The 26416-nt window shown below is 30.5% G+C and overlaps 1 protein-coding gene across 2 annotated transcripts in view; it reads right to left on the reverse strand.

Moving 5' to 3' along the window:
* The window catches only part of LOC121117490 (uncharacterized), a 64539-nt gene that overhangs the window by 35376 nt on the left and 2747 nt on the right, over positions 1 to 26416 (reverse strand). The window contains exon 1 of one of the 2 annotated variants that reach the window (XM_040711942.2): positions 912 to 1123. The exons of the other annotated variant lie outside the window; for it this stretch is intronic. The gene's annotated coding sequence lies outside the window, so the exon portion shown is untranslated. Of the gene's footprint in view, positions 1 to 911; positions 1124 to 26416 lie in introns of those variants that run through there. 2 annotated transcript variants of the gene reach the window in all.

Raw genomic sequence — 26416 nt, forward strand, 5'->3', positions numbered from 1 at the left:
GACAATTTATCGAAGGGCAGCTGAGCTGTTAAGTCTACTGCAAGCAGTTGTTGGAAGAAGGAAATAAACAGAAATACCAGTCTGTATTTCTTAAGAATATTGATAGGAAATATCCGACAAGAACTCTCGCCTATAACTTGCCTATCAACTTGCCTTTGTATCACCCTCTGCCTTTAAAGAGAACACGCAGGAGTGATTACTTTATATTTGGATATTCTCTCCTAAAGAATGATGATAACTGCTTTAGAAAATGAAAAAACAAAAACACTCTTCAAAATTACCGAATAGAAAAAAATCTCGCACGTGTCATACTTTTCACAACTTTGACTATGGGCAGAAATGCTTACTCCTTCTAACAATTTATTCATTTTTTACACCAGGGGTTTTCAAAGTGTGGGCAATCTAGCCCCTCCCCCACCCCCCATATATCAGATCATAAATTACTAGCTGTTTTATCGCTGACTTCTCCATATAGGAGCTAAATAAGGAACTGTTTGAATGATAATTTGCTTGAGATGATGATGTATTACGTCATTATTAAAAAAATGTCTCTGCTTTTGAATTAGCTCCCACACCCCTGAACCCCCTTTCAACATGTCCCATCACAGTATAAAAATTTTCTTTTTCTTTTGTTGGGGTTTTTACATTTACATTCATTTTTCCCTGTTTTGACGCCCCCTCCCCCACGGGCCTACATCCCAGTTTGAAAACCACTTATGTATGTACCATCAAAACATTTTTTTAAATAACGACAAGTATATTTAGAGTTAATATGATATCCTTTATAGCAGTATAAAATATAAATTATTTCGTCAAATCACATCGTGCATTAATAAAAATAATGAAATCTTTCTTGCTCTTTTTTTTCTTCTAGTATGTATTATCAATAACAAAAAGGAGAGGGGACTTACTCTTGACTCCCCAGGCATTTTGTACTTCCATAACTATAATTTCTCAGTAAAAAAAATACATGTTGGAATTGACACTACTATAGAGAACAGATGATGATGTACTAATTATATGTTCATTCTACAAGTATGTATGTACTTTGCAATGAAAGAATAATATATTGTATGTAAGTAACTACTGTGACAAGAGTGGCCCGAACACTGAATGATTTTGAGTCATTCTCCCCCCCTTCCCCCTCCCACTTTCAAGACATAAAAAACATACTTAATTGCACGCTTCCCCCAACGATCTCCCTTTCTCTTCATATTTCTTTTTCTTTTTTTTAAAAAAATCGCGCTCTCTTAATTTTTGTACTCTCTTTTTTTTTCAATTTCTCCTTCGAAAGGGCGCTTTTTCTTATTCCCGCTTTCCCTTTGTCTTATATTTAAATCTTTATTTTGTAAAATATATCTACTCTACTTTTGATTTTTAATTTTCTTTCACCCCCCTCCCTTTTATGACATTTCCATAAACAAAAGCATATTATAAATAGATTGAAATATAATTGACTTATAGAAATAACATTAACATACTAATTATCTATATATCCCTCGCTTTTACTTACATAGATTGAAAAAAAGACAAAGATCTGATGATAAATATTAATTTTTAATTTTTATACTCATATTAAAACTCTTTAAAGCATTTGTTCTTGTTTTAATTAAGCAAATAATATGTTGAACGAAATTTTTTGAAACATTTCTCTTATGTGTATATAAATTTAATACTTTCATTTGCTGCCAGAAAGACTGAATAAATAACAGTATATTTCTATATCTGTTTTATTCCATCCCATATTTACATATAATTATGTAGATGGTGATGTCTGTTTTGTCTTTTGCATACCTCTTTTTCCCTTCTCCACTTTATTGATTATATATATAAGGATTTAGACTAGATTTGTAAATACTTTATTAAGGGATGATTGACTGACTGTTTATTTAATACTATTGTACATTTTACTGAATTATATATGCGTCTGTTTATAAGACGGATAAATAAATCATCATTTGCAATAATCTATTAAACTATATTAGCACAGTTTTCTTTATAACGACAGGGTGTAAATCTAGTTATGGTACACTTGAGAAGCTATGTATTATTAGACATTTGAAGTTTTGACATATCGTACTAAGAATATGAAACCCATATTTTATTGAATATGAAGCCCTTCAGGCTCATTATTGACGATTTAAATCACATCCAATCAAAAATAAAATACATAAATTCAATTTGAGAGTAACTTCAAAAGAAAAGTTTTAAAATACTACGGTTATATTAAGAATCAATATAAGACATAACCACGTTTTTTCCTTGTTATTGGTCCTTAAAATCGGCCAAATTGTTCGATGGAACGAATTTTGTGTCTGATTTGGACGTGTTCTTAAGATTTTAAACAGGACGTCAAAAATTTGGGACTTTTATATCACTAGAAATAACCCTTAATTGATCAGTTCATCAAAAGTGCCGATGATTCTAAAAAAAAAATCTGCACTTCATTGGGATTACTTCTCAAAAATAAAAATCTTAAGACATACATATATGTTTTTCAATGGAACGCAAATCAATCTTATTGCGTCATATTTGATTTGGAATAATTAATTTGAGCCATTTGACAACTTTTCAGCTCCAAAACTTCATGGATGCAATTGAAAATATATAATCAATGAATCTTTACATATAAACATCCAAATATCCTACTTATGAACATCTTGCGTCATTGATATGTGCTAAAACCATGTGTTTTAAAAAAAATTACAAATCTAATGCTAGAGGTGTAATATGAGGAGAAAATCATTTTACATACGTGTGTGTGGTGATAACATAAACAGGAGCTAGGATACTTTTTTAAATAATGCAACAGTTTGATAAACACGATCAAATTGACTGAACTTGTACATAATATATTCATGTAACAACTGAAACAAATATCTATAATATTAATAACTTGTTGGACAGCTTTTCAGTGGCTTCATATTGTATTTGACTCATTAAAAAAATCTCTTTGGTTTTTCATTGAACTAAAAAACTTATAATGCGCTTTCTCTGTTTCATCAAAAAAAAATCCCACCTTGCTTTTATGTTATCGCCACACATATGTATACTTCAGCATAAACATTCAGTTCTTTGAATTAAAAAAATCTTAATGTCTTACCCTACGTCTCTTGTTGTCAGCTGTCAATTCCCTCGTCTCACTTGATACATCGTGGATAATTCATAATTAATTATTTTTGATAATAAACGAATTAGTTGGTTTTACCATACTTATGCTCCGTTTCCAAAAGAACAGGAATACAATTTCTTGCACTGACCCCTCTTATTCTTGGTATATTTATATATACAGGGCTCGAAGATAAAATGTGCCCTCTCCCGTACTTACAAAAAAAACCCAACTAAAAACACATAAATCCGTAATTTTTAATATTTTTATTTAAAATAAAAAACAAAGTCGTTGTAGGTCATGTGTCTTAAGGTTTACTTCCCTCAGCCTCAATACGGCCTCTAAAGCGGGAGCAGGCCTTGATGACGAGATCTCGGAAGTGTTCCTTGATTGCAGCCACCAGACTGGTATTAGTTGTGTGGGGAGGTCTATTAGTATGTACCTCAAAGAAGCCTTAGGCAAAATAACCCATCGGGTTAATATCAGAGCTGCTGAATGGCCACTCTGGCTAGTTTGCATCTTGTAAGACTGACATTTGAGATCCTCTCATCACTGACTTCAAGCTTCTTACCAGTTCATACGTCAGAGAACGATCAATGATGGTGTGCAAAACCTCAATAAACTCCGTATCCCCGACCTTTCGGGAGTCCTCATGTGACCTCCACGACCTTGAAATAGTCTTCCAAAAGTTAATCAAACCCTCGAGTTTCCTTCTGGTTTCAAAGTTGCTGATTTGTCCTTGACTATTAATTAGCCACATAATTACGGCGCATCTACGTTCCTCCTCAGTGAACTGAATCTCTGGCAGCTCCGGGTATAGTTCTTACATTGGGACGAAGTTAGACTGAATGAATGGGCTTTCTCTGTAAAAGGTAGTTCTATTACATGTTCTCAATTTTATCTACCTTATCTCCCAGCCCCTACACGCCGGTTTTAATACAAGCACTAATGGAGAGTAAGTCCGCTAAGAATGTTTTACTACGTATGCAGTTGCCATGTTCAACCACAATATACCCAGTCTTCAGGAACAAAAACTAGAAGACAATGGGACGTATCAGGGGACGTTGTGAATGTGTGGTCCGAGCTAATGATTGAATTTATGCTATAATATTGATTCTTGTGAAAATTTTAATAAAATCAGTTAAGAAATAAAGTCACAGCAACGTTTTTTTTTCTTGGATGGGGATCATTTAAATGAACCACCATTTATATTACGCAGGAGTTAAAAAAAATGATATGGCTACGACATTTGGTTCCAAGGAGACCCAAAGGTGGTGCAAATTACATACTTGTGCCCTTTGATTTAATTGGCCATTTTATTACTATCATATGCAAATAAAAATATATAGCTATGCTTTTATTTAAATATTACGAAGCAATATTATACTGAAGTATCGAATAAAATACTATTTTGGATTTTAATATTAAGAAATACCAATATATATATACATAATTCATTTTAAAAATTGAAGAGAAATAATATGACGATTATGGCTTGGGAGTATTGAAGAGATAAATAGCAGTTTCTTGCAATAGATTATTCGGATAATTACCGGATGATTTCATTCGGCCTTTTTTCTGTTCCTTTTTAGAGGAAAGGTTATGCAATACAATAGAGCTAATTACATATTATTAAAGAATGAAAAAAACCAAAAAGAGGACCCGCAGAAACCGTGTTTCTATTCTAATCTTAAACTGGGGGTTTCTTTACAAAAATACTATCCTTAATTTACTTCAAGAACTCATTGAATCCTTTCATAATATGATATGAAAGAAGGGATGAAGCATTTTTGTTGTTTATATTATTTAATTGGGATAAAAATAAAAAAGTATAGTGTACTGCATTAAATCATTACTTCGAAATTACATTACAAATAGTGCAACAAAGAACAAATAAAAATTCCATTTAATTGTCCTCTATTAAAATATATGTAAGTATGTCGGTACATTCCTGTGGTCTACATACTTTTCAATGCACTATTCATACTTTTAGACAAACAAATGTGTTCAAAGGCCAACCGACAAAAAATGGAACAAGCTAAAAATGAGTTGACAAATTTTTCAAACAACTTTTCTTTCATAAAAGTCTTATATACATTTGCATATCCATCAAGGAAAAAATACAAGTATACATAAAAACAAATAATCAAGAAAAGGAAAAAAATCAAATTGATTTTTTTTACTTTATAAATACATACAGTTTAATATTCCAAAGAGATATTTGTAAAGATTTATAGTCAAACTTGTGGGATGAGTTTAGACACCCAATAATTTTAGGTATACCTTTAAATCTTATATTGGCATCGATACAGCCTTTTTACAATAAAATATATCCATTTACTTTTCTTTTACTGTAAAAATTAATTTTGGGTACTTTAGGTTCAATTTACGGCACCTTCAAAGGATAATTTGTTGATAGAAATTGACTATAGTTCTTCAAAAAAGAAAAAGAAAACTGTAATCCACTCTCCATTTTAAGAAAATTAATCTACATTTTTTATGTGTTAAAATACGACATGTATGCATATATCGACGGTCTTAAAAAAAACAAAAACAGGAAAATAGTGTTTGATATGAAAGAAAACTATCTAACAAGTTCAACTTTGTCTTTTGTAAAAAACGTCATAAAGACATAATGTGGTAATTGTAAGACAGACGAAGAGAGGACAAAATGTGACAAAACGATACCAATTGAAAAATTGCTGGGAAAGTTAACACTAACTTAGACTCATTTTTCAAAATATTGATATAAAAATCACCAATTTATGTTATAAGTAACAGTTGTTTCCCCTTAAAAATCTTTTCATCATTTGTGTATCCTGTTCTGAGCTTGAGAAAATCGCTTACAAGAAAGTAAAAAAAATAAAAAAGTATGATCCTTCTCTTTTCAGCTTATAAATTTCAAATTTTGAGCGATACAAATTCAATTTTGCTTGAAATAAATAAAAATGTCTGGAATGAAAAAAAAAAAAATTGCCTTTAAAATACACCTTACATGTAAAATTATTCAAGCTTTAGTTCTAAGCTAAAAACCTTCATACAACGCCAGAAAGTACCAATCAAGCTATCTAATAAATAGATTTATATCCATAATTTTCAATCTGAATCTAAGGTTTAAAAATTATAGAATATCTTTAAAAAATAAACATTGGCCAGAGTGATTATTGACCATGGTTGAGATATAGTGGGAAATATTTGGATAGAGTTTTCAAGGTTTGATTTGGAGAAAATCGATAATCATTCCTCCCCCCTACCCCCCTCCAAGTCGTCAATATCGACCCGCAAAAATCAATATCAATTGAACTATAGTTCTAATATGAAAGTCTGACTACATTAGGGGATATTTTGACAAATTAAACTTATGAATAGGATTATCAGGAGGATCCTGATGATCAAAGTGAAAAGTAGAAATAGTTCATAGATTAATCAATTATATCTTTCTGCTTTCATTGAAAGCAAGTGTATTTGATTGGAAATGCTTTCTATTCCCCTACACATTAGATGTTTCCTCATAAGATGAAGGGAAAAAAATTATAACTTATACCAATAGACATATTTAAGTACTTGTATCAATATAATGAGCCCTCCAATACGCTCTTCCCTAAAAAAATCATTTTAATAGCTTTATAAAGTTATAAGAAAATTGAGAAACTGTTTGTATTAGAAATGAAGGAAACACAAAATAAGTTTCGGTACATAACTTACAGGCAAAATAAATTTGACAGAGTAAGTATCCCTTGTATCCCTGGCGACTACCTTTTTGAAATAAACACGGATCAATGTATTTGCCTTTGGCTATTTCCATGATTTGACTCATACATGATTTAAAGCAGCTGAATCTACGTATTATCAACACAAAAAGGGTATTTTTTATGCTTTTGATTTTTTCATTAATCAAGAATCAACGTTTACAATTCGTGTAATTTTATAGCTACTCAGTCAATAAAATAAATTATTTGTTCAATGTATATAATAATAACTTATAATAATTAAATATCGTCAACAAGAAAAAGGTTGTAGAAGGCTATGTACCAAATGTTTTTTTTTTAAATTTTTCCTTTTCTTTTTGACGGTATCAGTTGCAAGGCGAACAAAAGACTCGACAGCACACAGTTGGTGAGTTTGGATTTGATCACTCAAACATAAAAAACTTAGAACCTGGACAAAGGAAAAACATATGTATAAGTTTGTATATTCGGGTGATTAAATCCAAAGTTAAAAAAGTATAGCTATCGATCTTGTTTTGAACTTTTTTCAGAGTATGAGACATTCTTTCAATATATCCCATACCATCGAGCCTAGGAGACTGAAATTTTGCATGTGTGCCTATTTCGAAACTGGTCAGGCTAAAACGGGAATGCTGATTTTAGTAGGGTGGTCATATAAGGGGGGCTTATGCTATACCCAAAACACAAAAATCGTTTGTTGTAGCTCATGGAGACTAGATAAGGGTTGAGTTATAGATCAAAAGAGTTACTGGCGTCTAAAAAAAACCTACACGACTATCTACGTTTTCTAAATTTATTCAAATCAAAAAAGTTTTGGCAAAAAAAAAAAAGAAATTTGTTAAAATTACATTTCGTTTTTTTTTCAGGTTCAAAAAAAGGACTTTCCAATGGAGTTTTGGATTCTTAAACTATATAAAGTTTCTAGTAATTTGTGTGAATATTCGTTTGCATATAAATTTGACAAATTAAAAATTGATGTAAAAACTAAAATATCTGCTCTTTTCTGAATAATTTTTAATTTTTTTTCTCTATTTTTCTCATTTTTTGCCTCTTTTTTTCATCCAACGTCAAATTAAATTTTCAAGAAGATATGCCGCAAAACTTTTGATTATAACTGCAAAATTGAGTACTTTCAATTTTTGGAACATTTTGTTGCAATATTTAGAAAAATGAACCAGTTATTGCGGGTTATTTTATTCAGAATATTATTCTCCATAACCTTTTTTTTTTTTTTGCAAGAAACGGAAAAATATTGGTATCTCTTGGTTTCTCTTTACAATGCCAATATTAACAAATTTTTTTTCAAAAATAATGGAAAACAGATTTTTTGAATTTGATTTGGGAATTTTTTGACAGAAATAAAATATAAACTTCTCATCTGGATAATTTTTTTATGGATACATGTTGGTGTGCTATGTGAAGTTTATTATAATATATCATTTTTTTTTTAAAATACATAATAATAAGACTAAGTTTACAAGAGCCGATAGTAAAAGTACTTGGGGGAGGGGTGCTACGATGAGACTTTGTGGATCACCTCACTTAACTGGATTGATATGGGGTGATTAACATATGTAGTATAAAATATATTCGATTTTCCGTTCCATCGTTATTATCATAGCAAGAGAAATAGAATAATCAGGATCTTTCTCGACAATAACGAAACTTTCATTTTATAATTATTAGTACAATAGAATAATTTCATATATATAATTATTAGTACAATAGAATAATTTCATATATATAATTATTTTGACCATTCTATTTCCTGCTCCCTCCTTGGCCCAGGCAATGCAAGGTAACCCTTTGTTAGTATAATATAATTTAGTCAATAACTTTGTCACTACTGTGACAATATATAGTTCAAATCTTAGAGACAAAAGAAGACACTTTTTAAATTGAATTGATATGTGATTTTTTGATTCCCCTTTATTATATATAAATTGTCTAAGTTGTTAAATTATTCAAATTTATTTATAAATATGTAACGAGTCAATATAAATCAGGTTGGAACAGTTTTTTCTTAAAAATCGATCAGAAAGCTAAAATAATCGATTAAGTACTGTTCTTTAAATTATAAACATATATTTTTTTATTTGTTGTGTGAACCCGTGGTTTTTAAATTATTTATTAATTTTGACCAAAATTCAATTTAAAATGTTAAACATAGAAATAGATTGGAATACACCGCGACTTCCTACCTATTTTTATATTGTCACGCCCCTAAAATTATATGAATATAAACCATTTATATTACTTCTAAGTTAATCTATACAATATATCTCCCAAATATTGGCTCATAAAACTCACTTACAAAAATCAAACACTTAGGGGGCCCCCTAAAAACAAAGATGGGAATCAGTTCGTATGTATGCCTATATCTAAAAGAAGAGTAGTCATAGGGAGAGGGGCCATGGCTAAGGTTTCCCTTTGTGGGCTAATAACATTTATTTATTTATTATTATTATAAAACCCCAAAATTATTTTCAGAAAAGACAGTTTATTTAACAGGTATAATTATGATTACCCCAGTCCAAATCTTGGAGGCACATAAACGAATGTTAAGCACTAAAATTTAGAATGTTATCACAATCCTGCATTTTTAGTTAAATAAATTTTAACTAAATTTAAATTTCAGTTCGTTGGATAAGTATCTTCCAGGAGAGAAAGGGACCCCCCGCCAACTCTCTGGTCGTAATTACAGCACTGAAAGGATGGGATCTTTTTCTCCTTTTACTGTTTTTGTTCTGTGGGATTTGGTCTGAAGGAGTGTTGTCCATAGAGAATAAATAGAGTATGGTAGTTTTACTAAAGGGTGCTGTTATAGGGGGGGAGGGGGACATGACATGAAATCATACAAAAACAGTACATTCAATAAATCATTTCATTATATATGAATTGGCTTAGTAAAAAATAAATAACCATTGATTAATGATGAAATCTTTACATGAAATGATGGAGCAGGAAGCTAAGTTAGAATAGATGTGATGGAATGAAGAGTAAAAAAAGTAGGTATCCCTATCCATATACATACATGTTATGTAGTATAAAATTGAATAGTTACATATAGCTATTGTACATAGCATACATATATTCAAGCACGATTAATCTAGGAACAGTGTAGGTAAATTAATAATACCCATGATATGTAGAACTTATTTGTGTAGAGACTCGGTCAAAGACCAAAAAAAAAATTCAGTTCGGTCTTAAGTAGGTTGGATTTTAATTATTTCAAATAGTGAATCAATTTTTTGGGTTCTCATCTATGAACCAATATTATCCCTTATTCTGATGAATGAGTTGTTCAAATATGATTTATGCAACACATTTAACTTCCTATGATTTTGTTAGGCTAACGTTCAAAATTTTGAAATGCAAATGACGTCATCAACAATTCATCTATAGAATTGGTGAGGCTGTATTAGTTTGGTCCATTAAAAATCATAACAGCCCCAGACCACGGTGTTGCTTTACTTACATAACTTTTTTGTTGTTGTCAGGGTTCCATGTTTCTGCTTCTTTTCGCCTAATCAGTGTTCTAGACGTTGATTGGTTGAATTTGAATTACGCAAGGAACAATTCCTTCAATTATTGAATAAAACTTCAATAATTGGGAATAATTGGCTAACTACTACCAATTGATTTTGGGCCTTTTTTATGTTACCTTTATTGGAAAAGGTTGAATGATACAATAAAGAAGGAAACCAGGGGAGACCGGTATATAATTTTGAGACCAAAATCCATCACTACTACAATTGTATGAGCATTGAACATTTTCTATTTTATCCGTCTATGTACACAATATGTAAATTGAAATGACAAAAATGGAAGAAGTAGTATGTACAATGTATGTACTACTTCTTGCATAGTTACATAGTACATATATGCATGCATAGTTAATGAGTCAGGAATTCTTCCATTTTCCTGAAGCATTTTAACGATTTTACCACAAATACGTTCAACATACATATATTTAGAAGTTTTTAAATATGTTTTCCATTAATAAATATGTATGTAGTCTAAGATGTGTCATGAGGGTTAGATTAATCCAATGGATGGGTTCTTGTTTTCTCCCTGCATTCTATATTGATAATTAGCATCAACTATTTAGATCGTTAACTGAGATAGTACGTGTCAACATAGAAGCAGACTGTGATAAAAAATTCTAGCTTTTTCTTTTCATCAGATAGGATCATATACTTTTTTCGAAACCATTTTACCCCCTTATATCAACGAAATGCTGTAGGCATTTAAAAACTGCGGCTTCCACCAAATTAATTTAAAAAATTGTTAATATATGTATTTTAAAGAACCGATTATTTTAGCTTCCTGATCTATTTTCACTGCTTTTATGTTGACACCTCACAGATGAGAGAATATGCGAATTCTTAATTATGTGAGAATACAATTGTACAATTTCCATATACAAGTAATTAGATCCCAATTTTAACTTGTACAATAACATGGGGTATATTATACAATTTTATCCCTGCACGCTTAAAAATTTGCACATATTCACATCTGTAGTCATTATATGTACTATAATCCAGTGGTTCTATACCTTTTGACCTTTATTACCCAATTTCATAATCTCCATAAAGCCATTCCCTCCAACTTTTTTTTGCATAATTAATTTACTTAGTTTTTTATAAAATTATATTTTGTATTTAATTGACAGTTTTTTAGACTATAAATGATATTGTTTTTTTAATCAAATATATGGTGTTTTAGACATGATCTTAATTTTCCTCCCCCGATTAAGATCCACTGCTTCATCTAATAATTTTGTAAATTGAGTTGGAGTCCACAAACTCTTTGATTTAGTTATCATCAACAAAATACATTACATATGAAGTTTCTTAAAGGGATCCCTGTACGCACAGATAAGTTGGACTCTAATGATAGATATTGCTCTTCTGAGTGTTGATATATACATAAGTAGTAATGAAAGATAAGCTATTGCTTAGGAAATCTGGCCTTCTTAAATTTAATTTTAATACTTTGTGACGTCATATTTTTTTAAAACAAGTTTCTTTTGTTGACGATCACAGAGAGAAAAAAATATTTAAATCCGACAAGGGTTGTGCAAGACTCATTCACAGACTTTATTCTGCCAAAGAGATATCCTCCAGAGATAATTGATTTTGAATAATATTAAGTTATTTCCATTTGAATACAGCAAATAGTCTGGGCAATTAATTCTGGAAATATATCCGACTATTTGAGACTGACAGTGCTAAAAACTAACATGTACAATACGTAAATGTTTGTTTTTATCAAATGGTTATTTTAATGAACCCGGGTATTTCGATTTTATCTATTCCCCCTATATCCAGCTGAATTTTAGATGCAGATATTATATTTTACACAGACCTATATAGTTTTGCACAGTAGGGTGGAGAGGCACGACTTTAACAGAGGAGGTCATTTGTAAATTTTATTACTTCCAAGCTACGGTGCACAGAATGCATCTTTTTGGTTAGGGGGAAACTTTGGATCTTGTATTTTTATACAAATAACTAAGAAATTTTATAATTTCTTTCGATTAGACCCCTCTTCAGTATATATTTTACTAAGTACATCTATTAAGGCAATTGATTAAATGATAAATATTAAATTTTCCTATGGAGAAATATCTTATTTTTTTTGTTAGGAACCTTGTGTTTCTAACTTTTTTAATTTAATTGTTGAGGAGACAAAAATTAAGTATAAATTTTAATCACGGGTATGTATGAATGTTTGGCTTAGAGTAGAATTGAAGATCAAAAACGAATTAATTCTTGCCTATATTATTACCTTGCTATAGTTGTGTTATTTCCTTCATCTCACAGCTAATTTAATGAAACTCCATGACAGCTAAGCTGCTCTCCTCTCAAACATATATTTAACTACTTTTAGCCTTTCTCTCTTCCCACCCCTTTCATTCTTCTTTGATAATAATACATCTTACTTATTTACAAACTTAAAAAAAAAAATACTCAATTGAGTAGTATTTATTCTCTTTAAAAAGGCAGCTGAGTCAAAAACTGTTTTATTTTTTTACAGTTCTTGCAATTTATGATGTTACAATTTGATGATTTTTTTTTTCTTAGTTACATTGGGGGAAACTTTATTTTTCTGTAACGTATGGAGCCTTTTACAATGTACATGCCATAAAATATTTATTCATATACTTTTCTATATATAGTGCCTCTCAAGTCAACCCTTCATCAATATTGAGTACGAATTTAATTTGTATTCTTCGAGAAATAATCGTCAATTTCTATTAACAAATTATTTTTATTAAACCTTTGGGTGCTTTGCAAATTGCATATTAAGTAGCCAAAATTGATCGTTACACAATAAATGAAATATGAAATTGATAAATTTTATTTGAAAAGCCATATCAGAGCCAATTAAAGTATCTTAAATCAATGAAAGATTTTAAACTATAGTTAAAATTCTTGTGTGTATTAAATCATCCCACAAAGTTGAATATAAAGCCTATTATTGACCCAAATATCTTTATTATGAAATGTTGTGCTGTATGTATATATTAAGAGAAAAAAAATAGACTTGTACTTTTCTTGATTTTTGTACAAGATTGTTATTATGTTAACAACCAACATATATAGATAATGGAGACCCTCACATAATACGGTTTAAAATACTGAGGGCTTAGATTAAATCGAATAATTAAATAATTATTTTAACCCTTCATATCGCGTTTTTTTTTTTTAATATTTAGATAAGATATTATAAAAAACTATATATCTAGGTAAACAAGATTTTTTATAGTTGTTGATGAGCTTGTTCATATTATGTCTATATATACGAGACTAATAAAAATGTATATTTTTTCATAGAGTTTCCTGTAAGTATTTGATTTGATTCCTAGCTAGACTTAAAACATGTAATTAACTTACTATACAAACCTTCACTTAAAAAAGTTGATGAATAAATATTGGTTTAGCTTCGATTATTTAAGTTTTACAGTATTGAAATCACGGGGTTAAAAATCGAGTAAATACTCTATTAAGATTAAGTTTTATAATTACTTTACAATTATTTTTTATGGCATACCGGATGGTCCATTGAAATCTAAAAGCTTACTAATTCAATAATTAATGAAGGTTGAGTGATTAAAATTAATTCATATTTCGAAATATTAAAGCATAAATAATAAGTTACAAAGAAAAAAAACCTGAGCTCTCTACCTTACGTACAAGTAGAGAAAATTAAACTTGAACGGTATCGACGAATTTCCATTCACGCACTCGAAGCAGTTGGGCGTCTCTAGGGCGACCGTCTACACCATCAGTAAGTCTGAAATATTGTAGAGAAAGAAGGGTTCTGTTAAAAAGGCCAAACTGGAACTGGAAGAGTTAAAGGAAATAGCTCAGGGCAATCCCTTCAGGTCCATGAGGGTCCATCAAGATATCTTGATAACAAACTTCAAAAGATTAAATAATTTCCATGCTTGACAATGACATTTCCCTAAAGGTATCTAATGTTATTGTTATTCTATGTATACCCTCCCCCACATATGAACCTTATTTGTAGATAAGTAATAACGTTAAATATTTTGACAATTTTCTGTGCATATATGTAAGTGTGCATGATGTATGTATGTTACCTACCTATCAATCCAAGTTCCTTATGACTACAACAAATAATTGAAGCCATCAGTCTTCGCCTCCTACACCAACCAAATAAGTAGTTATTTGGCTGTGAGGGGTAGAAGGCTCATTGTATAATGTTACAGGACTTTGTAAAAAAAATAACAAAAACATTAAACAGTCCTTTATTTGCAATACAATCAAGTGGAGGCAATGCCAAGCCAAACAAAGAAAGAAAAGTTGAAGGACTTACAGGTTTCTCCCATACATATAATAAATTACGGTGTATTTAACTAGCGATTTATCTATTATTCATGCCAATATTTATTTTCTGAATGATGATTGGTCGAAATCTATATAGTTGTGAACATTTACCCTTCTTTAGTTTTGTTAAATAATGGTATAGCGATACCACATATAGTGGTAACGACGAACGGGAGCATTTAAAATGGTATTATACTAACATGCTATAGGTACCGGCACTGCCACCCTCATTACGTTATTTGAAATAACCATTAAATAAATAAAAAAATATATATATATAGTATCTTAACATAAAAACATTCTTGAACAATACAATAATTCGTCAAAGAATACTAAGGTAAACACACTCAATTTTGAGAAAAATAATTCTTATTTGCTTTTGTGTTGATGGGCCACATATACCACCCTTATAAGCCCTTGTTGAGATTTTGTTTAATATTTTAGCTGAAAAAGTATCAAAATACTGATATCAACTAGTCATTTTTATCAACTAATATTGTTTTTAGTTCAAAATACTCCTAGGAACTAGAACCTATGTTTGAAGTAAGAAATGTATATAATCTTTTGTAATCGTTATTTTCTATGAATATTTTCAGAGGATAAAATTTAGGACAGACAACAGCAGCACCTTCCAGTTCAGTCTCTATCCAGTACATTACAGTCCTGCATATCAGTCCTAAGAACTTACATAGTTCGGACCTTGATGACTTCGCTCAACTTTATTTCATCTTTGTTTATTCAGTTCTAGTAATGACAGTCTTAAGGACCGATTCTAAAGAACAATAAGACCACTCCTAAGACTAGACTGAACTGGACAGAATAAATAAGGACAGACACAACAACATGGAATACCCCAATTTTGGATAAATTTGTGAATTGTAGGTTTGGTATAATTTATGTAGCCTTTGAGTCTGTGAATGATGAACTCTATCACAAATGATATCGATGTCTCATTAAAACTTTATCAATATTTGAAAAATAATTTAAAACATGAATGCAAACTATGTACATATGTATTAATCATATCAATGAACGATGCACCAATTAATATGTAATAAAGTATTGCATTGTCTACGTATTCAAAATTGCTTACAAATTTACAGCAAATACCTTCTTCTCATTTATCATTTGCCATATCTAATACACAACCAACATTCAATGCACGAAAAAAAATGACTGATAAGTTAATGGCTTTGCTTACAAAAAGAATAAAAATAGAACGGAATATTAATCTTAATCTTCTTCAATTTGAATGCGTTAATGCATAGATATTTACATATATACAGAGGGTAAGTAAGAACTTATTAAAAATCCACATGTATCAAAGTAAATAAGTATTCGTATTTTTCTTAATAAATATACTTTAAGGCAAAGTAATTTAAATTTTAAAAGTTTTTTTGCTTCATATGTTCTTTCCAGGCAGCGATAACTGTCTCAATACGAGGGAGGAAGCTCCTACAAACATTCTTGATACTTTCTTCAGGAACCTTGTTCCATGTACCAATAATGGTTTCTTTAAGACAGTTCAAGTTTGGGTGAGGAGTAGAATTGTAATTTTTCCCGACGGCGTTCTACAAGAAATGGTCAAACACGATGTAATCAGGAGATGTGGAAGGCCACAATATTGGAATTACAAGATTTCCCGGCAACTTATACAATTTATAAAAAAAAAAAAATTAAAAAATTGGATTTTTGTTATTTAATTTTTAATTAAATTTTCTATTTCAGATATTCCATTTGTCCTTCATAAAACTGGACATTTCATAAGTTTATAAAAAGTCCCGTTCCGTATAGTGAGTAAAAAAAGACATGTCCAGCAAGAAGAGGGCGGTTGATTACCACAAAATAAATCAAATGCTTAGAGACTGAAAATCCCTATGAAATTGTTATATTTTTACAAATAATTGCATAATATATTTTTAATAAATATTATGTAAATACTGGTATATGTATAATAAAGTTCGACTTTAGAGATTAATATTTTTGATAGACAGTACTTCTTTTTTTTGACAATCCCATTTTACAAAAGTTTAATATTTTCCTTCTTTTTAATAATTAATTATATTATTATGGAATTGGTCTGGTTAGGCTCCCAATATGGGCGACATTAACATTGCTGACATCACGTGAAAAGTCCTATACTAATATAAAATGAATTATAGGTTTATTGAATAATTTATTATTTTACTTCGTGTATTCAGAGAGTACAATAATTCAAAGACACATTTGAGCCAACCATAGGTATTATATTCAAATTTGTGGCATGAATTAATATATCCAAGAATTTTAACTATAGTTTAAAACTTTTATCTAATTTACGTGGCTTTTATTGGCCCGGATATGACAAATAAATCTGTCAATTACTCATTATTTTATTGTGACACTCAATATTTACTAATTTAAGTGCAATTTCTGGCAAACCCAAAGTGTTTATAAGAATGCTTTAATAATATAAATTGACCCTAATTTGTCGAAGAATACAAATGTAATCTCCACTCAATTTTGTGAAAATTAATTTTAGCTTGCTTTTGTGTTGACAGGTCACATATGTATGTGCATTGTACATATCTTTCCTGAATATTTCTTAAATACTTAATGAACTGATGGAAAGCCCTTCATTAATCTTCCTAATTTGGAAATGTTAATGTATGAATGTATTGTGCATAGAGATATTCACTTTTTTTAAAGTAAAGGTTTTGCAGAAACTTGTCAAAATAAAACAAAATTAATGATGGACTACAGGGATATTCATTCCTTTATTTGGTCATTTACGCATACATCTTGAACACAATTTAATTACGGGACAACTCACAAATAAAATATCATAATTATTGCATTGCCTAACTACCAATCTATATTTTAGAGATTAATCATTTGGAAACTAATTTGATACCTTATTAAGTGAAGAGATAAGTACTTCAATTAATTGATATTCAAGTACTTAACTACAGGTAGGTACATTGTTATGAAATAATTCGAGTCCATCCTTAACTTTTGTATATTTTAATTCATATTTTCCCTTTTCAAGCTATTTTAGATACATTTTCGATGACTTTGATCAAGGAGGTCAGTTCCTTAACCCGTTCAAACCCATAAGATTTTTGTAAATATTTTTTGTCGAATGTTGATTTTTTTAACTCAAACTCCTTAAAAAAGTTCTAGTTCATCCCATTTGGCGAGAAAATTATGGGACACTGGTGTCCCTCTTTGTGTGAAAGGAGTTTTGTATACCTTTTATATCTAAGTTTAGTTATTCATTTTTTCATATTTATTATATATGTTTGAGTACTTTTATATCATATTCTATTTGACAAAATAATTATAGATGATACTATTTGATACAATTTGTAGTAATTTGGCATAAACAAACAAATACTTTTACTATTTTTTCTAATAATATTTTTGATAAATATTACAAGTGATATATTTGGAAGCTCCATGTCAATTCATCAGACGTATGTAACCATATTTCACATATTTGGTTCATTTTTACAATATTTTGAATTTTTTTAAATAACTTGAATGTTACCTCCGGGGCTCTAAGCGAATTTCCAAATTTCAGTACCAGATATGTACCCTTCTTGATGGAGTGGGCAAAATAAAGATATTGATAATTTACAAAATGATTCCGTACATTTTCTGATAGCTTGAATTATATTATTTAGAAATACGTATAATATGTGTAATTAAATATGAAAAGGGAGACATTGCCAAATTTTGCATGACGTAACCCATTTTTTTAAACACGCGTAGGCTGAGAATAAGGATCAAAATTGCAAATGATATTCAATATATGATATTATATATACCTATATATCTCAACCTGTAAAGGCTGATTTTAAACCAAAAAGCAGGTGAACCCTAATCACTTGAAAAGTTGAGATAGTTTCCTCTTTAGTGATTAAAATTCTTGGAGTTTATAGAAATCCTCTTTTATAAGGGGGATTAATATGATTTCATCAAAAATATCTTATAAATTAAAAATCTGTAGTCTTACTCGTTATAACCTGGAGAGACCCTTAAAGGTAAATTTAGTGAAATTGACAAACCAGAGAACACTGAAATTAATATAAGACGCATTCTTATTTGTGCTTGACGAGAGTGAAAAATAACGTTACTATATTAATAAAGTAAAGGTAGTCAATTGAAGCTTAAAATCTCAGATCTTAACCATTTCAAAAATGATTCATTTTTTTTAATAGAAAGTTTAGAATTAAACAATTTTCATATGTATGGCATAGAATATTTCTGTTTTATTGGATTATATAATGGAACACATATACTCTGTATAGCATACACTATTACACAGTATGGATCCAAGACAATCCGTAAATGAGTGAAAGCAAATACATTTCCAATCTAAATAACCTGGTTTCAAAAATCATAATGTAGTAATAACTAACTATTCAGCACTTTTTTGAATCAAATTGTAGCAAAAGTATTCAACATCTAAGCTAAAAATTGTGTTTCTCTAGGCAACAGCCAATTTCATACAAATAAAAAATGAAAAACATTTAAAAAAAAATTCAAATGCTATTTTTTCTACCAAAAGTTTGATTGCATATTGAATTAGCTTAATTTTTCTTCCATGCTAAAGTGTATATTGTACATCCTAATATATGTGTTTCATTATAAATTTTGATTAAATTAAAAATACTTATAATGTACTTTATGTCGTTGAAATGATAATCGCTTTAAGGTTAAACTTCAATAATATATAATTTTTTTGTTTTTGTAATGTGTAATATATGAGTTGTTTTCTTTTACTGAAACAATGACTTTATTCAAATGAAAGAATTATTTATCTCAACATTCAAAATAAGCAAACGGCTCAGTATTTAATTCAGTGTTTGCTAGAAAAGCTCCAAATTTACTGAATTTGTTGCTATGTAGTTGTTTCATCAAAATTTTCTTCTTACATGTTTTTTTTTTTCACATTCCAAAAATGAATGTAAAATAGTTAACAAATAAACGGCGAAGGGAAACTTTTCGGAAAATCAAGGAACGAACGAACAAAGGGGGAACGGGTTCAAGCCTGTACGTGGTTTGTGAATTTCCCCTAGGAAAAAAAGTGCAATCCAAAATATATTGTTCTCCACAATTTCACAAACATTAGGTTATTTATATCCTTAATAAAATCATCTTAGAAGTTGGTAGACTATTTTTTTTTTAAATTTAATTTTGAACTTATACAATCAAAACCTACTAGAGGGATAGACTGGGGACAAGTACAGTGCTACTACAGTGCAGCAGCTTTATTGGTTATTATTATTTGTGACGTTATAAAAGTGAAAAATTAACAAATAAATTAATGAAGAAAAATATCACACTAATTTAATTTGATGACTTCAGCTCTCTAAATCATGAATCCAGTCCTTCTCTCTTGTAGTCTTTGATAATAAAAATTATTTTTAGACTTATGTCTGTCATCTACGTATATTGTATATACCCCAAAAATACTAAATGGATGAAGTTGAGTTTAAGTAAGTGATGATTCCCTTCGGAAACGCCATTGAATAATGATATTTTTTTTCTGTCGCACGTTAATTTCTTAAATAGAGCATGAACAGACTAAACAAATAAATATTTTTAATTAATTAATTATTTTAAGTTCCAAAGTGTGAGACAATTTAGTTTTAACTTCAGTTAATGCAATACTCTTGACATTATTGTAAAAACTTATTTGATAAAAATCTAGGCCTTATTGCATTACTCTTTCCTGAACTTTGAGGTAAGATATTTTTATGCAACTTTTTTGGACAGGAATTGATAGTAAAACAGTGAAAAATTGAGGAATCAAGTCCATTAGGGTCCATGCAAGAGATCTCGGGGTTTCACACCAGACTGTACGGAGAACTATAATAAAAGTGGGTGGAAAGAGTGTTGTGAGGTTAGATAGGCCACTTTTGACGATAACAATAAAATAAACCCATCCCTTCCGTTGCAAGACTATATTAAATGAGTCTTTTCAGTTGTTTTGATTTTTTTTTTTCCACTTTTGTTCTCTCCACATCCTTAATGCCAACCCCTTCGAATAAACCTTTTAGGTGCATGTCAAGGGAAATACCTGCAGCCAAAACACCGTGGCCCTCAAAGCTACCGTCACACAGCACTGGATACCATCTGCAATGGGTGCCGGGCCTTCTGCCGACGCCTGGAACCCATCATTATCACTAAGGGCGGGTTCATTAATGATTAAGAGAGCTCAGACACACATCTACTTATAGTATTAGTTTTGTCAAAATTCTATTGTTAATTAATAAATTATATCTTGTTAAAGTTTAAAATTCAAAGTGTTCAGATTTTAATGTAACACTTGGTAGAAGTACAATGTACATGTTCCTAAATATATATAAAGTCAAATTATATTAAATTTATTGTTTGATGTATTTATTTTTCCGTTTGGTTAGTCACAAAATAAATATGTATATTCTTACCAACACGCATTTAAGTAGTAATTGATTGATTTTTACATACGTATGTATATTTTACTACTCCTATGTACGTACAATGGCGCCTCTTGGGTGGAATTGTGGAACTGCAGCACCCCGAAGTATTGTAATTGGAAAGTTAGAGATTAATCATATTGTACTTTCCGGACTAAAAGTTGCATTAAATAAGGAATATCCATTACAAAGGATCCACCAAACATATATTCATAATTCATAGAAATAAATAATATTAAACTAATTAAATTATTCAAAATCATTTGAAATCTTTAGAACCAAAAAAGAATAACTCTACAATTTCATACAAACTAATGACTTATTTCGAATTGTATTCCAACTGGTGAATAGCCATTTTCTAAGGCATACTTTATCACTTTGAATTTAAATGTAATATTTGAAGGTATGGTGTAATGATTATAATAATTACTTATTCTTAAATAAGGGACACAACAATATGTCTTGAATCTAGAGTTGACAAGTACATATTATGTTTTATAAACTTTGTTAAACGGTTACCATAAAGAATTAAACAGATATAAAATATTTATAGAATAATGTACACTATAATTAAACATAAAAATTTTAAAAGGGGAGACTTATACTCCAGAAATACGACACAAATCAGCTACATTAATTAATGGAATAATTCAGTAGTTATTATGTATGTACATATTAATGTTATCATGATATCAATATTTTTTAACTGTTCCAGTCCCAAAATTAATATTGATTTTAAATACTTCTTGAGTAAATAATAAAACAAAATTAATGTAAAGGGAAATTCACATGCACTTGCAAGAGGTGCATGAAGCATTTTCATAGGGATTATTCTTGCGGTAAGGGAGGGAAAGGAGATAATGGATATTATAATCGCTACGTTTTTAGCATAGGAAAGGGCACCACTCACTTAATGGGGGTGTCCACATTATTTTTGTAATGCATATTTTTTTTTTTTTTTTTTTTCTGTTTTTTGCCATTTTGTCATTTTTAAGAACTGATGGTGCTGAAAGTACATGTATCAATACTGCACCTTATATATTATATCAGTAGCAAACAACACTAATACGTACATTATAGGATATCGTCCAAAACAAAAATTGAAATAGGAAAGGTTTAACAACTGCGAAAGTTGCGTCTTGGTAATAGAAATGAGCGTATAGAAACCACTCCCCATTTTGCGATCAAAGGTTTCCGTATGAAGTAAGACTTTTTTATGTTATACATCATATACAAAAATATATATATTTTTTCAAATATGTACCGGGCCGTGCAAAATTATTTACCGATGATGTAAATATACTTTTTAAGAGGTTTTGTGGCAACCAATCTGATTGTTTCGTATTTTTACTCTTAAAATAAACAAAAATCCTTCCTGTGAGAGCGTAACAACTTCCACACGCGAGACCATGTCCAATCAGGAAACAAAGAGGATCGAAATTGCAGCCCTCCTCCGAGCGGGAGTGCCTCATAGCAACATTAAGGAACAGGTTGAGGCCTTGTTGAAGACAATTTACAACTTTTCCAAGCGCTTGGAGGCTTGGGGTGATCTCAAGCATTCCCCTAGGGCTGACAGAAAGCCCACTTTCTGAACAAGGCAAGTAAAAACAGTGTTCAAGAGGACTCCGAACAGGTCCATTGGCCAGAAAGATGGGAACGTCGATATCAACTGTTTCAAGGGCATTGAAAAGGGCTGGAGGAAAATCCCTAAGGCGTACTGAACGCCCTCTGCTAACTGAACGCATCATCATTTTTTCAGATGAAAAAAGTTTTACGGTCGATCCTGTTTTCAACAGGCAAAATGACCGTGTTGTGAGCTTTGGAGATCCAACGGGAAGGCCATGAAGCTGGTATGGTTCCCCACTGGCTCAGATTAACAGCGGAGGATTATGTGAAGATTCTGGCCTCCAAGGTCCTTCCGTGGATCAAGTCCATAGTCGACAACTCTCCTTGGGGGTTTCAACAAGATGGAGCACCCGCCCACGCTTCCAAGAAAGCTCAGGAGTGGTTCAAGGACAACACGAACTTTTGGCCAAGGACTAATGGCCCCCTCAGAGCCCAGATCTGAACCCACTAGACTTATCTATCTAGGCGCACGTGGAGACAAGAACATAAATGCCTTAAAGGCTGCTGTCAACAAGGCCTGGGCTTCCATGGATGCTGATTACATCCAACAAGTCTGTGGCAGCTTCAAACGTCGCCTGACCAGTGTCATTGAGTCAAATGGTGGCTACATTGATTAAATTTGATCACAAACTATTTTATTATTCTAAAAATATATGAATAAATTGTTTCGAAATGTCATTATTGTCCGCAATATGTTCTGAACAAAAATCGGTAAATAATTCTGCACGGCCTGTATATTATCAGATAATGAATATCTCATTCATTCAAAAAATTATCAAGCAATTTTCCAAGGGTGCAAAGAGAAATAAATGCTTGCGTGTGTACCATTTTGATAAAGAAAGTAAGACTTTTATTACTTGATAGTAAAAAGGAAGAAGAAAAAAAATGCTTTTTTTGCAAGGAAAATACTATTTAACACCCCAAACTTTGTAAAATTTGTTTTGTTTTTTTCAATGTTCTGTTATATCTTCTGGTATATCTAGTGAGTACTCTTTGTTTGACGTATATAAAATCGACAAAACCTTAATGTTTCATATTTAAATAAAAAATGAATGGGTGATCTCTTGGTTTATTAGTTAAAATTATTTACTATTGAAGTACTTTTCATTATGGTGGAATTATGCATAGTTCTACTTTGCCCATTGCTCCACCAAAAATAGACTAATAGTCTGTAAAAAAAAATACAAAAACTCAATGAAGGTAGAAGTAAATCATCAAAAAGAGTGAGGATATATTTGACATTTTTTCATCCTAATATTTTAACAAAGGAATGTCCAGGGATATGAGTCGTTGCTCGAAAAAGATCCGCGTCAAAGAGTGGTAAGAATATATTGAGCAGATAAATACGACTAAAATACTTGGGCCCATTGACAAAATTGCAAGCAAAAGTATCATGGAGTAAAATATAAAGGAAAATCAAAGCCTTCTGAAGAAAATGTTTAGCGACAGCGATATTCCACATCCATGTTTTCAAGATTTATCAACACAAGGGAATGATGAGCAAGAAGAAGAAGAAGCCATTACGATTTTCAACAATTTAGAAATAACTAAACTCAACTACCCAAATCTTGCAATCTTGTCAGACAGATTTAGACTGTCTGATACGGCAGTAGCAGAATTTGCAATTCTCTATTGGAAGACATGAAATTGCTCATTCCTTCAAATACACTCGATTGCCAAAAAGTTAGAAGACAAAGGGAGAAAATAAGGAAACTTAATGATGAACCCGCAAAAAGAAAATCACGTAAATTAGGTTGTATTGGTTCAGATTCAATTATTGACAAAACATAAGTGGTTAAATCTCTTGATGAAAAAAAAAAAATAAAAAATGTCAACCATCACCTTATCTGTTCCTCTCATATTACAATTCTGGCCCCATAAAGATCTTATGAAAACAGAAGAAAGGTTTTTGCAAAATGTCAACTTTTTTTTGTCATTCTCAGTCAAGAGAAAGAGCTGTTGAACTTATTTTAGAGGTTTCTGAAAAAGTTTATGACCACAATAAGAGTGGGCTATATTTTATTCACACTGAAATCGAGGAAACGACTTAAACTTAGAAATAAGAAACAATATAATTAATTTTTTATAACGATTGAATCAATAAAAACATTATTTTGTAATTATGCACTAATATTTTAGACTAAGGATGTTTATATGTAGATGTCTATTAGAAAAATTATTTTTATGTACTTTAAGATGATGAGAAATATATATTTTCTTTACAAAAAGGACGTAAGGTTTTTGGTTTTTCTTCTTCCTTTTTAATATCAAATGATAAAAGTTCTTCTTTATATGACGGTTAAAAAGTCCCTTGAATTTTATTTTCTTAAAATAAGATATTCATTACATAATAATTCAAACATTTAAAAAAATGTATTTTTTTTATAAGACGTATAACAAGAAAGTCTTACTTATACGGGGTCAGGGGGAGGGTAACCCCAAAATTTATTTATTTATGTTCCTTTCTATTGTCAAGGCGCAACTTTTGCAAGGGTTAAATCTTTGTAATCTCAAAGAAAACTTCTTGAACATTAAACAAATTGTTAGATTTAATAGGCCTTTCCTTTTTGGTAACTTTATCGAATCATAACGTGGCCAAGTTATGGCAGAGAATCCACTTAAAAGCACTGACCTTTTCATATATTTTGTGCACTGTTTACTACTTTGATGTAAAAGAATTCCAAATTTTTGAGATTTGAAAGCTGTAGTTAACTTTTTTTAATATATATTTTTCAAATCATTTCAGTTATGTCAATATTTTCAATTTTTATTCGACAGCAACTGAGTTATTTTAATCTTTTTGTCAAGGCGGAAATTCCGACTTTTCTATTAGTTTATAAAATGTAATACCCTGTGAGTTTTGGCAAATGAATTAGATAGTGGACACCCTACTGACCATCCCTACTGTACATCAAGCAGTGCCTATAGTTATAGTTCTAGAACTTATCGTCACTTCCCGCCACAGGCTATGTATGTATTTTGCGTTTAATATGTATGTACATATCACTAGGACAGTGTATTTTTTTACATGAATAAGATTACGTAAATACATATTCGAAACTTTTTTATTTTTTGCGACCCGAGTGGAAATCAATGTTCTTTATGCACATTTACATATAATATGTAGGCCCAACAAATCATTATTAGTAAATGACTGTTTCCTAGAAATGCAATTGATGAATTATAATTACTCTTGGAGTTCAAGCAAGTAGGACATAACACTATCCAGCCTGTTCGAGTATAGAGCATGGCATGTTGCATGAATTAAATTATAAAAGAGAAATAGAGGGCAGGAGTTGTCAAATCAATCATTTAGATAAATATTAGACTTGAGGTTCGGTCTGAAAATCTGAGAACCGCTCTGCGAACATTATGATTTCTAGTAAACAAAACTAATTCGGCCCTTGAAAGAAGTTCCGTCTGGACCGCTATCATAGAACAATTCGGCCAGATTGTTTCAAAAGAAAAATTCAATCTAGATCGGATCTCATTTAAAATTTTGTCTAGAATTTAAATGAGTTGTATAAGTCATATTTGTTCAACTCACAAATCAAGATAGGGGAGAAAATCGGTCCATAGATTAAGACCAAATGAATAGATCTATATATTGAGACCGAAATATCGGTCCAAATTGTTTAAAATAAG

The sequence above is a fragment of the Lepeophtheirus salmonis genome, chromosome 5, assembly GCF_016086655.4.
Source record: "Lepeophtheirus salmonis chromosome 5, UVic_Lsal_1.4, whole genome shotgun sequence".
Classification (NCBI taxonomy): domain Eukaryota; kingdom Metazoa; phylum Arthropoda; class Copepoda; order Siphonostomatoida; family Caligidae; genus Lepeophtheirus; species Lepeophtheirus salmonis.